The following is a 15,095-nucleotide window of genomic DNA, read 5'->3' on the forward strand; positions in this document are numbered from 1 at the left end:
ATGCGTTACAATGTGCGTTACAGGTGGCATTTCCTTTATTGCAGTGAAAGATGAGGCAGGGGGTGGCATTTTCTTCACTACTGTGAAAGATGTTGAGGGCTTCATTGCAGTGAAAGATGAGACAGGTCTTGAGGCAGGAGGTGGCATTTTTTCACTACTGTGAAGGATGTTGAGGGCTTCATTGCAGGGAAAGGTGAGGCAGGGGGTGGCATTTTCCTCACGGCAGTGAAAAATATTGAGGGCTTCATTGCAGTCAAAGATGGTGAGGGAGGAGTTGGCAGGTTCACAGCATCCGATGGTGAGGGAGGAGTTGGCAGGTTCACAGCATCCGATGGTGAGGGAGGAGTTGGCAGGTTCACAGCATCCGATGGTGAGGGAGGGGGCAGGTTCACAGCATCCGATGGTGAGGGAGGAGTTGGCAGGTTCACAGCATCCGATGGTGAGGGAGGGGGCAGGTTCACAGCATCCGATGGCGAGGGAGGAGGTGGGGGTGGTGCAGATGCAGGAGGGGAAGGATGTTGAAGTGCGGTGACAACAGGTGGTGGTGGTAGGGATAACCTAATAGCATCTGGGGGAGGCTGGTTGGCGGGGCAGCACAGCATATGAGGTTGTAGTTGGTCCTTACGGACTATTGTTTGGGGGCAAAACAAGCAGTGAAAGTGGCCAGTCTTCCTGCAGGACTTGAGGCACTTAAAAATAAAGAAATCTGTACAATATACAACAAGTCCGACAGGCGGACAACAGATGCGTCCGTCTATACCCGTTCTGAACCTTTTTTGCCCAAACCCCCCTTGGCCTCCTCATAACCTGTCAAGGCAATATATCAATAAGCCTACCATGTACTGTATAAGCCTGGATTTGAAAAAGTACCATAGGATTTCAACAGTGTTGGGCAAGTTACTGAAAAACTGTAATGCATTGCTGATTACATGTACTGTCTTTTCAAAATAATCCCTTACACTACATTTAGCAATTTGGGGACCTAAGGCGAATTTACCTAGGGGGGGCATCGGTCCATCCCATATCACCTTTTTTTAACATAAAATCTCTATTTTTGCCTTTTTTTTTTTTTAAATCACGATTTTTTATTTAAAAAAATAAATAATTACAAACATAAAAAACAGGCAAACATTACATCCCTTTCTGGACAGATTTCAATGAATAGACTATTTGCAATTTTGCATAGGCCTACATTAAATAAACTAAAATGTGAAATTCTCTTTTCACTTTAATATGAGAGCAGTGATGTCCCCCCCCTCACTGAAGTGTTATTTCATGTGTGTGCATGATGCTGTCACCTATTTGAAGTGACGTTGATGTTGGATTTCATGGAATACTTTTAAATGCCGCTTTGGGAAGAAAACAGAGTAGGCGACAGGTGAACTGTCTTTCTGTCAAAACAGTGGTTTGCAGGCGTTTGCGTTTTCACGTGGATATTGTCTTCGTGGACCGTAACAGACAAACCGTAAGTTCCATAAACTAATCAATGAGACATTTACTGCATAAACCGAAAAGCGCGCTCTCTGTCAAGTGGTCGCCCCGAACAAACCCTTTAAAAGACGCGTGTGCGTATGATCAACAGTAACACAGCCTTCACTCTCCCTGTGCTCGCGTTAATCGAAGAATCGAAGTAATCTCCTCCACCCACGCTCAAAGTGCGAGTTGCTCTCTTGCCTGCACTTCTCACAGCATTGTCAAAAAAATACAGGGGATTGCCGGTGTTCGGGCTGTTGTTTTCTTCAAAGGGTGTTGTTTCTTTTGAGTGGTGACGCTGTGTAGTCTAACAACACTGAACATAGGAAACGCTATCTGCAAATGTCTCATGGGGATTGTTGTCACAAATCCACAAGCACTAAAAAGTCATTTTCTGCCTTTTCTCGGCCAAGAAGGCACCAAATTAGAAATTTATACTACTATTCTACTATATTGTATGACCCACTTTCAATACATATTCATGTCTCCACCTGTGGAATGCCCCTTTAACAGCTTCACTTCACCAACCCACACACAACATCAATTTTTAGAGGACAATGGATCGATCGGCTTACTGAACCATCCGTGTGATACAAGCTTCCAATTGGGAATAAGGCGCCAAACTTATCATATCCAGGTTTTAGATCAGTACACACCATTAACCAAACAACACTATACGGCGTGATAAAGAACGATTAAATAATTAACATGCAAAACGACAATACTTGGGCAAAATCACTCACGGACACACAATTAAAAATTAAAATGCTAACAGCTAACGGCAGCTAATTCGTCGTTCAATTGACGCTTGCTTTCAAACGTTTTCTGGTATGTTAAGGCTGTTTTCTACATTAAATCAGCATTAAATCATCCAATAAGTTGTTAATGCCCGTTCCACATCACCACTTTACCAATATCATGGCTTTCTGTTGACGAACTAATGTTTTCGCTATTGGCGGCAAATTACTCCACATGGAATAAGTCATCAATTTGGACTCTTCACGATCGATGCTGATTTAATGGTAATATTCTTATACATTTGTACAGCACATTGCCGAAGTTTGTGGAATGCCCTGTACAAAATAAACTTTACTTACTTGTCTTGAAGTGTTATCACGGCATGTCCGTCCAACTGACAACGTGGTGTGGATCTGATGTAATAACTAAGTGTGATGTGTATTAATACGAAATGCCCAAATGGGATATATGGGCGGGGGCAATGTTCGGGGGAAGGAGAGGGGGGAGTGGTATATCGCGCTGCAGTCCGCAGCGAGACCCTACTCTTTATATCTGCGGTCTCCCGCCCGAATGCCAAACTAGTAGTGGATGGTGAGCTGCCCCATATTTCGTTACATAAATCAAAAAACAGCCATATCACCCGGCCATGACCACTTCGTTTAGAGCTATCTTAGAAGCTTATAGCTTCTCTATATTTGCCTCAAATGGCTTTCAGTTTCGAGGCTATTTGAGGTTTACCCATCTCCTCAGGGTTGTGAGGATAACTTGACGACCTCTACTCCCCTTCCTTCGGTCTTTGGTACTGTTCGATGAACAGTGCCCTAATGTCTGCATATTTCGCCTGGCACGACTCCCAGTCGACTCCTTGAGCGATCTTGTTTGTCTTATATGACAATGTAGAATTGAGGAGCAGCTGGACCTCCTCATCAGTCCACACAAAATGTTTCTTCATAGCTGCCGCCGCCATAGTTAGTTTTTGTTTTCAATCTGAATGGTTGTGTTGACATGGAAAAGAGGAAAGGACATTTACGCGCATGCTCGCGGACATGCCCGGGTTCTATCACACCGCCACCCAGCGGTCTGGAATGTATAGACAACTCTTGCGTCTTCATATAAACAAAGATTTCCCCCTTAGAATGCTCGTCTAAACGCGCCACTTTTGCGTCTTCTCTTCTCATCATTCTCGTATAAACGCCCCCTTAGACTGATAGGTTGGCAAATTGCCTACATTTCCATTGTGGAATATTATATTAGACCTACATAGGTTGTCTACACAGTACATATGCAAATTATTATTAATTATTTTATTTTATTAATTTATTAAATATTTTTATTTCATTTATTATTTATTTTATTCATTATTTATTATTATTATTGGGTTTCGCGCGCTATGCGATTAATCATGATTAATCACAGAAAGTCATTGAGTTAATGCGATTAAAGATTTTCATGTTTACCCACCCCTAATAAATCATCATCATCATATAACAACACATCCCTTCAGAGCCGCACTAAAAGACTGGCCAACAGCGTTTATCACCAGGCCATCAGACTTTTGAATTTGCAGGACTGCTGAGGAACATTACTGCCTTAAGTGTTATCCGTCTATCCTTTTGACATTTCTGTGTGTGTGTGTGTTTGAGTGAGGGAGGGGGGTGTTGAGCATTATGCACTTAATCTTGCACTTTAAGTGGGCTGGGGGGTCAAGCACTGGTGTCACTTTTACCTCTTATTGCCCTTTACTTGAAAACCTGCTGCTACTAGGTGTATTGTACCCCACACTTTCGTTGCCTTTTTGACAATGACAAACTCTTGAATCTTGATATTAAAATCAGCCTATTATGAAAAGTGAACACTTCATACATCATTTACCTTCACATACTCCTGTATGAATATGACTTCTGTCTGTCTGAATCGTGGCACCTGCAGCTCCTCACACACTGTTGCTCTTCTGTGATGATACAGGTGTTGAGGCGTTCCATGGTGTGATAAGTTGAGTTCCATCTGGTGGAAACTGGAATGATCAGCTAACAGCCTAACTTATCTTGGATGATGTCAGAGGACAGAGTGCTTCTGGACTATTTGTTCCAGAGGGCCTGGCACTTGGCCAGAGTTGATCTGGAAATGTTTTTGAATGATTCGGACAGTGAAGCCTGTTCAAGGTCTCTGGTAGCCACCAGATTAAGACTGTGGCAGGCGCACCGCTGGTGTGGAGGAAGGCTGTACTCTGTCTTCCAGCGTCTCATCTAGGAGGTCTGTGACATTAGGTGTGATCGAGATGTTGTCAGCGCATGCATGCGCATTTAGACAGCAATGCACCCTGGATGAAAATGCAGCATGACGGTTAGATTTCCTGTCAAACTTCGAAATTTCGTCGATGTTGCGTTGACGAGGTGACATGTCACATGGTGTCAAACTATCGCGGGATGAATGCGGCTGCAGTCAGATCTTGCAACCTCTGTAGTTGCTTATCCCCTTCAACGCTCGAGGTCACGTGCCCATGAACTGGTTGGTCAACAACTCACTCACGTGTGTATATGGGTCTTGTCTTACACCTCTACACAAGTTTGCGCAGGTCCCCACTTCAGCTCCTCCTCACTGCCTGTCCCCCCACTCCTCACACGTGGTGTGTTAGTAGAGCAAATCGGTGTGAGCTCATCGTCTCGTTCATATTTGTCGCCGACTCTAAATGCGCTGTATTTAATAACACCCACATCGTGACAACAAGTTCTCGCTCACGTGCTTCGTCAATGTTGGTCGACTGCAACACAAGTCGTATGGGCCTATTGATGAAGACAGACCCGTCTGCCGCTTCCTCGTCGCCTCCCTGTTCATCCTCATCCTCTTCTGGACATCTAATCTGCGAAAACACTGAATGCCTTAAGAAAATTGGAGCCATTATCTGTTATTATTCAACTTTTGGCGGATATTGAACTCTCTTACCAGTTTTCCACCAAAACCCGGCTGTGCTGTGCCGTGCTGTGTTGCGCTGTGATGAGCTGAGCTTTTCTTAAGCAACGGTTCTCAAACTTTGTTTTGCTGCACACCCCCTTGTATATTTGAATGGTTCGCTTAGAGTCTAACTGCCACAACCCACTGCACAACTTTGATTAATATTAAATATAATTATTGGGATTTAATTAGTTTGACCAGCATTGAGGACTTTGCATACTCGCATGGCATATTTTTGCCTATGAGGGTATACCTGTAGATAGCGAGCCACACTGTAAAAAAAAAAAAAATCACGTCAAATTTACAGTGAAAAATTGGCGGCTTTGGTTGTACAGTGACAATGTATTTGGCTTCATGGTCAAGAATGTTAACATCTACAAAAACAACAGTGCTCTCACCCCTCCTCCTCCATGACTATACTTGTTACTGTCCTGCCCCCTCATCTTCCTGACACCATCACTGAGGTACCCTGACTATGGTACTGGTCCCCTCACCATCTTCCACCATCGCTGAAGTACCCTGCATGTGTAGATGCTTTGTAAATAGTTTGCAGACATTAAATGGACACTCCACCCATTTGCATTAGACTTTCCATTGCTAGACACCCAGTCATACTTTTGAATGGTCGTGCAACACTCTCTCAATTCCCCCTGAGACAGGAGAAATCAGTATTCACCTCTCAACACTTCCTCCTACAATTATGTAAAAATCGTCATTTTGCATCATTGTAGGAGGAAGTGTAACAGAGGTGGTTTCTGTTGAGATACAAGCCTTTTTCCCACCCTTTCAACCCCGCCCATAGGGGGTTGAACCTAATGCGCTAACAGACCTATCACAGATCAGTGTGCCAGTGCTTTTGAAATCACTGGCATTGAGGCTCTAGTAAGTCACTGGCAGAGCTGCAGGGGTGTGGCCTGTGGAACTTGAGCATTGCAATGCATTATGGGGATTGTTGTCACAAATCCACAAGCACTAAAAACTCATTTTTTGCCTTTTCTTGGCCGAGACGGCACCACATTAGAAATTTATGCTACTATTCTACTACATATATGACCCATTTCCAATACATATTCATGTCTCCACTGGTGGAATGCCCCTTTAACCCTTTGGAGACGGCGCATAGAAATATCGTGCACTGGGGAACGATGGCGTTGTGGTTGTTATGGCAATAAAATACACATCTGCCGATAAAAAAATTGTTTTGCTGACATTACTACTACCTAACCAATCAAAAAAGAAAGATTTGGAAATGCTTAGTTGTGATTGGTAGCTAGGCTTATCTATCATGTTAAAGGTACCGCCTTCAACAGCTGAGCAGCAACTCGAATGGAGCAGACGCTCACAGCTGGATATTGACGTTCACTTGTTATGATGGCTGCTGGCAGCAAGCGCGTCCACTACAGTCGGGATGAAGTGGTGGCAATGATGACAAAAAATAACAATGAGAGCGATATTGACAGCGAAACCGGTGGTCTTTCAAGTGATGAGGAGTTTGCCTTGGACGAGGAGTTGCGTGGAAGCGATTCAGAAACAAGGTACGTGATGAGCTACGTGACAACTTTTGCTAATAAGCTAGCCAACTTTTGCCGGTGAAGTTTGAAGCTATCTCGTTGTTGTTTGTTACAGTATGTGGCCCATTGCCTCTGCTAATATGAAATGATGTTCATTTCTGTCAGAGGGGGGAAAATGAGCTGGTCTACTGTAGCGATTCATTCATTCAATCTGTCAGCCCGTAGGTATTACCTCAGTCTGTCAGACGCGTCAATATTCTGAGATGGTACTCCCGACGCTCACTTATTTTCCTCAGGAAAATGTATATTTTTCATGAATTTTATATGTAAAGGAAGTATCATCTCTGAAACCTATATTTAGCTCATTAGATGGATCAGCACATTTTGTGCTTTTCTTTTTTTTTTGAAATTCAAGTTTTTATTGATCAAACTTTAAACACACACATAAAAGGTCCACACAGTACATTACAGTGTCCTGTTGTACATAGCTCACCTATACGCCACCTTGACATCTCCATCAAAGAACATGGTCCAGAAAATAACAGTCACATAAATGGAAATACGTAGAAATATATAACGGCTGTCGTCAGATACACCTTATGTCATTTTCATGTGTACCCAGAAATCATTCCAGATCATTCGTTTCTCATCATTAAGCCTTTCCAGCATACTCTCATAAGAGGCTGCTTCAATTACAGCATTGACCCAGTCTTTCAATTCCAAAGTTTTAACACACTTCCAATTCCGTAGAATAATTCTGAGTGTTGTGATACAGCAGAGTTTTACCACAGTGAATGCGTGCTTTGAAATGCTTGGTACTACTGACTTGTCTCCAAGTAAGCAAAGTCTGGGATCAGCAGGCAGTGAGAAACCCAGCCATTCTTCTAATATCCCAAGGATTTTACACCAAAATGGGTTAACATAAGAACACTTCCAGAGCATATGAAGAAATGTACCATCTGTTTCCTTGCACTTCCAACATAGGCCATTTTCAGCGATACCCATCCTATACAGTCTAGAAGGGATATAGTAGTACCTGTGTACCACTTTATAGTGGATAAATTTCCCTCTTGCTTCCCTAATGTTTTTACCCACATTTGCCATAATCTTTGACCATTCACCTTCATCAAAGTCGACTCCTAAGTCCCTTTGCCATATTAGTTTCAAACTACAGCAATTATCTTAAGTTGCATTAATAATTAAGTTATAGCACACAGATGCAGTATGGGCTATATGTGGTTGCTGAAAGTAAGTAAGCACTGGGTTCTCATTGAAATTAAATTTGTCCCCAACGCAATGTCTGATTTGCAAGTATTTCCAAAAGTGCCCTCTCCCTTCTATATTGTATTTTCCCATTAAATCAGAGTACGACATAACTTGTCCATCCACATATAAATCCTTCACTGTTGCTATACCTTTCAGGAGCCATTGTTTCCAAAACACCATTTTTTTCCCAATACGAATGTCTGGGTTGTTCCACAATGATGCATAGGATTGTCTGTAGTGTGACAGTTTGAGGAGTTTATGGATTTTACACCAAACATAGCGTGAGTGTTCAATCACAGGGTTTGACTCCTGTGTCAGTCCAGAGCGTTGTGAAAGAATGTCCAAGGGCTTGCATGGAGAGGCCAGACTCTGTTCGAATGTGACCCAGTCCAGATCAGTGTCAGTATTTCTCCAGTGTTTTGCAAGCTGTGCCATTTCAAAAGAAAGGTCATACATTTTCACATCTGGTAGTCCAAGTCCTCCTTTATCTTTCAAGGCACACATTTTACTCATTTTAATGCGGGGTCTTTTTCCTTCCCACAGGAAGTCCTTAACAATGTTGTCATATCTCTTGAAAATTATGTCTGGAATGTTCAAGGGCAACATCATAGATATGTAATTGAACTGAGGAGCTACAACCATTTTGACCACATTAACCTTTCCCCATAGAGTTAGTTTGAGGTGTTTCCATTTTTCCACATTATGTTGTATTTTTGTCAGCAGGGGGTCATAGTTAAGTGCCATAATCCCCTCTAAATTCTGAGTCAAGCGCACACCAAGATACTTCATACCTGAAGGAACCCATTTGAAACCAAAACCAGTTACCATGTGAGAATAACATGTCCTTGTAATTGGCATTGCCTCTGATTTTCTCCAGTTTATTTTGTAGCCAGAAACAACTGAGTATGATTCTATTACCTCCATCAGTAGTGGTAAGGAGGTGGCTGGCTCACTCATTAACAATAAAATGTCATCTGCATACAGAATTAGTTTCTGTTCTGTCTCTTTGTCTACTCCTTTCAACCCTAGTATATTTGGATCCTCCCTAATTTTAATAGCCAAAGGCTCCAGTACCATGGTAAAAAGCAACGGGGACAATGGACAGCCTTGGCGAGTGCCCCTTGATACTGTGAAAAATGGAGACATCATGCCATTGGTTATTACTGCTGCTCTTGGGTTCTGATACAGCAAATTAACCCATGCTCTAAAAACCTTGCCTAAGCCAAAATTTGTCATAGTTTTAAACAGAAAATTCCACTGAACTAAGTCAAAAGCCGTCTGAGCATCTAATGATAGTGCTGCCCCTGGTGTACTTTCAGAGTAGTTTAGCCACATAAGATGCATTAATCGCCTTGTATTGTCAGCTGATGATCTTCCCTTTATAAAGCCTACCTGATCCTTATGGATTATTTTAGGTAAGACCTTCTCTAAACGTGATGCTAAGACCTTTGCCAATATTTTGCAGTCCACATTTAAAAGACTCACTGGTCTAAAGTTTGCAGGTTCAGTTAGGGGTGGGCGATATGGCCAAAAATGTATACCTCGGTATAATTTTAGTCACGGTATATATCACGGTATATATCACGGTATTGTACATTTGTTTAAAATTGAAGCGTTGCAAAATGACAAAAAAAAAAAAACTTTTTTTTTTAACCTTTGCATTTGATTTTTGGAAATGACACAATGTCCTTTCATATATGTGTGAATTCTTGCCATTACATTTTTTAAAAACAAGCAAAAACTAGCCTATGTAAAATGCATTTTGCAATGCAATGCAATGCTACCCAATAGAACACTGTCAATTTCACCAAGTGTCGAAGGGGTTAAACTACGGTAGTTCTAGAGAGGGGGAAAAGGGAGGGGTGTCAAACTGAACACATTGAGAGTAAATAGAACTGAACGTGGATTGTATCAACTACATCGTTCATTGCACCTTTTTCTATTTCTGGAGTTGTTTATGGTAATTTTGAAATGTGTGCTTGCATCTGTGATTATGCCAAGCATAATGGTTTAAGCTGTCAATGTTAAAGTTAAGAAAAACGAACTTTCACATGAGGCAGTTAGCAATGCATTGCAGAACTAATGCATTTGAATGGCAATGGCAGCTTTCACTGCACCAGCGGTTAGCGTGCTAACGTTAGCGAAATCGCTAATGCCACATTTTAAACAGTGAACAGTCATTTTAGTTACTAACACCCAGTCAGATATCATGAATGATATTATCTCAACTGGAAACAGTAACATACAGCTGTTACGGCTGGCGCAATGTGTTAAATGTAAGGCAACCAATGTTAGCACATTAAGCACATTTATTTTGTCAGACACCAGCATAGACATGAATGACTTGGGCTGTTAGCTAGTTAGCTTGCATTTCGTGCCCAGTAAATTGTGGAGTCCAGAATCAAAATGTGTTGCCATCACATACCATTTCAAACAATAGTTCACTACACTAACCATACATTTTACACTTGAAGCTTATTCAAAGGAAATGATTGTGCTGTTTCTCTACAACCAAATTGCTACAACTTGAGGCAGTCAGTCGGGTGGATGTTCAACACGTTGTCTATACTGCCATCTGCAGGATGCAATGCGCTATATCACGGTAGAACGGTATGGCCAAAATCCATACCTTGGTGGAAAAAATACCTTTTACGATAGTATACCGTCCATACCGCCCACCCCTAGGTTCAGTCGTGTCCCGATCTTTCTTTGGTAACAGTGTTATAATCGCTTCCATGAATGAGTCAGGCAGCGAATTTACTTGAAAGGCTTCAGCAATAACATCAGTCAGTATTGGAGCCAGCGTATCTACAAATTTCTTGTAGTATTCAATAGGGAGTCCATCTGAACCAGGAGATTTTCCAAGTTTCATAGAAGATATAGCATTTCTCACTTCTTCCTCAGTGATGGGTTGGTCTAGCGCTTTTGTTTGTGATGCGTCTAATGTGGGGAAATTCATGCTTGCGAAAAACTGGTTCACCTTTTCTTCATCTGCATTACAAGGGGCTGTATATAGCTGTTCGTAAAATGTTTGGAAGACGCTATTTATTTCTTTTGTGGTTGAGACCATGTTATCCCCTTTCTTAATTGCAGGAATTATGTTAGCAGCATTCTGTTGTTTGAGCTGCCTGGACAAAAGTTTTCCTGTTTTTTCACCTCCTTCATAAAATCTTGTCCGCAACCTGAACAATGCATGTTCAGCTTTTGCATTATACAAGTCATGTAACTGGTACTTATATTTACAAATCTCTTGGTATAACTCGTCTGAATACTGCCTGGCTAGATTCTTTTCCAGAGCACATATTTTCATTTCTAGGTCACTGAGAATTTCTCTTCGTTCCTTTTTCATTTTAGATGCACGTGCGATTAGTTTTCCTCGAATATAGGCCTTAGACGCATCCCAAACTGAGGATAATCTCTCTGTACTTCCTATGTTTAAGTCAAAAAAGGAGATCAGATCCTCAGCCAGCATTGTGCTAAATACTTCGTCCTGTAATAATGAAGTATTTAATCTCCATCTTCCTTTTCGTCCTGTATCTGGGTTCAGATTGATATCCAGTTCAACCGTAGCATGATCTGACAATGCAATTGGTCCAATTTTACAGTTTTTGACCTTATTAGTAATATCTTGTGACGGTAAGAAAAAGTCTATCCTTGAATGGGATTTATGGGCATGCGAGAAGAATGTGTATTCTCTTTCCTTTGGATTAACTAATCTCCATATGTCATTTAGACCTAAATCCTCCACCAGCATATGAAGGGCAGCCCTGTCCTTTGGCATGGATGTTCCCTGATATTTACTCTTATCCAGACAGCCGTCCATAACCTGGTTCCAGTCCCCGGCTAGGATTATTTGCCCACTTTTACTACCCAAAATTGTATTTAAATTATGGATAAAGCTTGCATCTGCAGTATTTGGTGCATAAACACTGCACAAAATTACTTTTACACCATTAATAAGTGCTTCTATACATATCATTCTTCCCTCTTTGTCCTTAGTTTCTGATATTATATTAAAGTTAAGGTGCTTATTAATTAGAATGACTACACCATTCTGTTTGCTAGAAAAAGAAGAGTGGAAAACATGTCCCACCCATTCTCGCTTGAATTTTAGTGCTTCTGTATCCCTTACATGGCTTTCTTGTATAAAGGCTATATCTGCCTGTTTTTGTTTAAGATAAGATAACACCTTTCTTCTTTTGATAGGACTTCCACAGCCGTTAATATTCCACGTTACACATCTAATATGACTACCTGTTAACATAAATCATCATGGAGATACATGTCAAGGTGCTGCCCCCTAGTGGGTAATGGCGTGGTACAGGACATTCATTTAAATTTTGAAAAAAATAGTTGGACCTTTCAAACAAAACCAAACATTTCTGTAAACCCTCCAGAAAAAGTAAACAACAACGTATAGCATTGTCAATACCCCCCTCAGAAAACACAAGAAAATAAACTAACAAAAAAGAATGAATAAAGACCCGCGGTCTTCTTTCCACAAACCCTGATTCCGGTCCGTGACGTGCCGGGTAGCCCCAAGGGCTATGCTTGAACAGCAGCACACTTACCTACTAGTCCCACCCACCAACCCACACCACCAGCTCCTCATCTAAGCTAACATAAAATGAATGCTCACAGCATTAATCAGTTGACCCACCACAGCGCTCACGAATGAACTTCTCAGCCTCCTTGCTGGAAGTGAAACTGCGCTCCTTCCCGTTCCAAGTGAAACGGAGGGATGCTGGAAGCGCAAATGTAAACCTCACGTTGAGCTTGTGCAACATCTTCCGTGACGCAGTGAATTCTCTTCTTTTCTTGGCCCGGTCCCTCGACATGTCGGGAAAGAAAGACACTCTGCAATCTCTCCATTCGATGGATCCCTTCTCTTTGGCTGCCTGTAAAATCTTATCCCTCGCGGATGTGCGCAGGAACTTGATCAAGACGGTTCTTGGTGGTTTATCCTCGTCGTGGTTGTCAGCTGCCCTTGTTGCTTTTTTAGCTTTGCGCTTGCCCACACGATAAGTCCCTTCAATCTCGAACTCTCCATCCAATTCGATTCCTAGCCCCTCGGATATCAGCTGTTGTACGCAGTTGACAAGTCCATCTGTGTCTAGTTCCTCCGTTAGACCGATTAGTCTCACATTGTTGCGACGGTTCATATTTTCCAGTTCCTCTATTCGATTATACAGCGTGTCCAAACGTTCATCTGCTCTACGGCTTTCTTCAGGTAGCCTTGAAGCAGTGTCCTCAACTGTTGATATACGTTCCTCTGCTTCATCCAATCTCACCTGGATTGAGCTCACAGAGTTCTTTAAATCAGTGACTGTTTCTTTTATCGATGAAACATCTGTGGCGACCGTTTGAAGTGTGCTTGCAATTTTACCCATTTCGGATAACATGTTGTCCATTTTGGAGTGTTCAGGTGTCGGCGAAGTCTGTCTTGTAGCCCTGCGGTTCGATGTTTTTCCTTGGAAATATTTCGATGTAGATGACATCTGACGCGTTTTTTTGTTGCAATATTGGAGGCACTATATATAATGTTCAATCGTGGCAAAACTTTGCTTAGATTAAGGAGTGAATTTATACGGATATTGTAATTAAATTGGTGGGTTCAGGGACCGACGAAACTATGCTGCCATCTTCCTCGGCTGCCCCACGTGACTCCCATTTTGTGCTTTTCTGTTCAAGAGGTCCAAGCTATGACGATAGCCTATTTTGTTTCTCACAAATAAGCAAGCCAACTTTTGCCGGTGAAGTTTGAAGGTATCTCGTTGTTTGTTACAGTATGTGGCCCGTTGCCTCTGCTGATATGAAATGATGAAAAGGGCATAAGTTTTGATCGAGCGTTAATTTCTATCAGAGGGGAAAAAAATGAGCTGGTCTACTGTAGCAATTCATTCATTCAATCTGTCAGGAAGTAGTATCTCTGAAGCCCCTATTTAGCTCATTAGATGTATCAGCACATTTTGTGCTCGTCTGTTCAAGAGGTCCAAGCTATGACGGTATATTTTTCATATGCATGACTATAGGCTACCAATCTAAATTTATGAGGAGGAAAAAAGGCCACTATACTGGAAGCATGTAATGCACACTCCATTAATTACCAATGTTTATGTTTACTTTATCTAATTTATACATTATGATTATGTAACTTAGGCCTGTACTGAAAATCTGTTTTGTTGCATGTGTTGTATGGGGCAAACACAATGTGCACAAAAGTATTGTGTGCTGTCTGAGTGAGCTAACATGATAAGTTGTTTTTTTATGATGGTACGATCACCAGTGTTGTTCTCTGCTTCCCTTCTAGCTTTCATCCAGAACCAGCAGATGAGGGAGGGGGGATGCAACACTCCGGGGTGCAATGAGCTATGCTCTTTGTTTCGTTGTTTTTTACAGTGGAGGTCATGACACAGATTGCACAGCATACCAATGCATATGGTTGGAGTGCTGTACTGCATAAGCCAACATATGCCAACAAGCATGGCGAGTGGGTAGATACCACAGCAGAGCAGCTCTACAAGCTGGCAGGACTTTTATTGTGCATGGGATTAGTAGATGTCAGCCCTAACAGTCGTTACTGGAGCAAAAAGAGCCTGTATCATGGTCTGTGGGGACGTTCTTTTATGACACGCGACCGATACAAGGACTTGATGGCTATGCTCCATATCGTAGACCCCAGTGCTGAAAGTGACTCAGAGAAGCTGTCCAAAATCTCCACCTTCATGGCCCACATCAAAGACCGGTGCATGAGTCTTTATCAGCCATTTCAGCAGGTTGCTGTTGATGAACGCATGGTAAAGTCTAAGCATCGCTCTGGAATTCGACAATTTATGCCAAACAAACCAGTAAAGTGGGGAATCAAATTGTGGGTTTTGGCAGACAGTGCCAACGGGTATTCATACGATTTTAATGTGTATATTGGGAAAAGAGCTGGGCATAAAGAAGGAATACAAAGTATATTCTTTCTGTGATGCGCCTCAATGTAAAGTGTATCTACACTGTACAGCAGAGAAAATCTGTTTTGCACTTTGGCACAGCCAAGACTATCACAAGGAATTGTGAGACAGTGTGTTTCTTGTAAATGTGTTCTGTTTGGGGAGAGCAGATTGTCACTATTATTATTTTATTTATTTATTATTTATTATTTATCTA

Source organism: Engraulis encrasicolus, chromosome 1 (assembly GCF_034702125.1).
Source record: "Engraulis encrasicolus isolate BLACKSEA-1 chromosome 1, IST_EnEncr_1.0, whole genome shotgun sequence".
Classification (NCBI taxonomy): domain Eukaryota; kingdom Metazoa; phylum Chordata; class Actinopteri; order Clupeiformes; family Engraulidae; genus Engraulis; species Engraulis encrasicolus.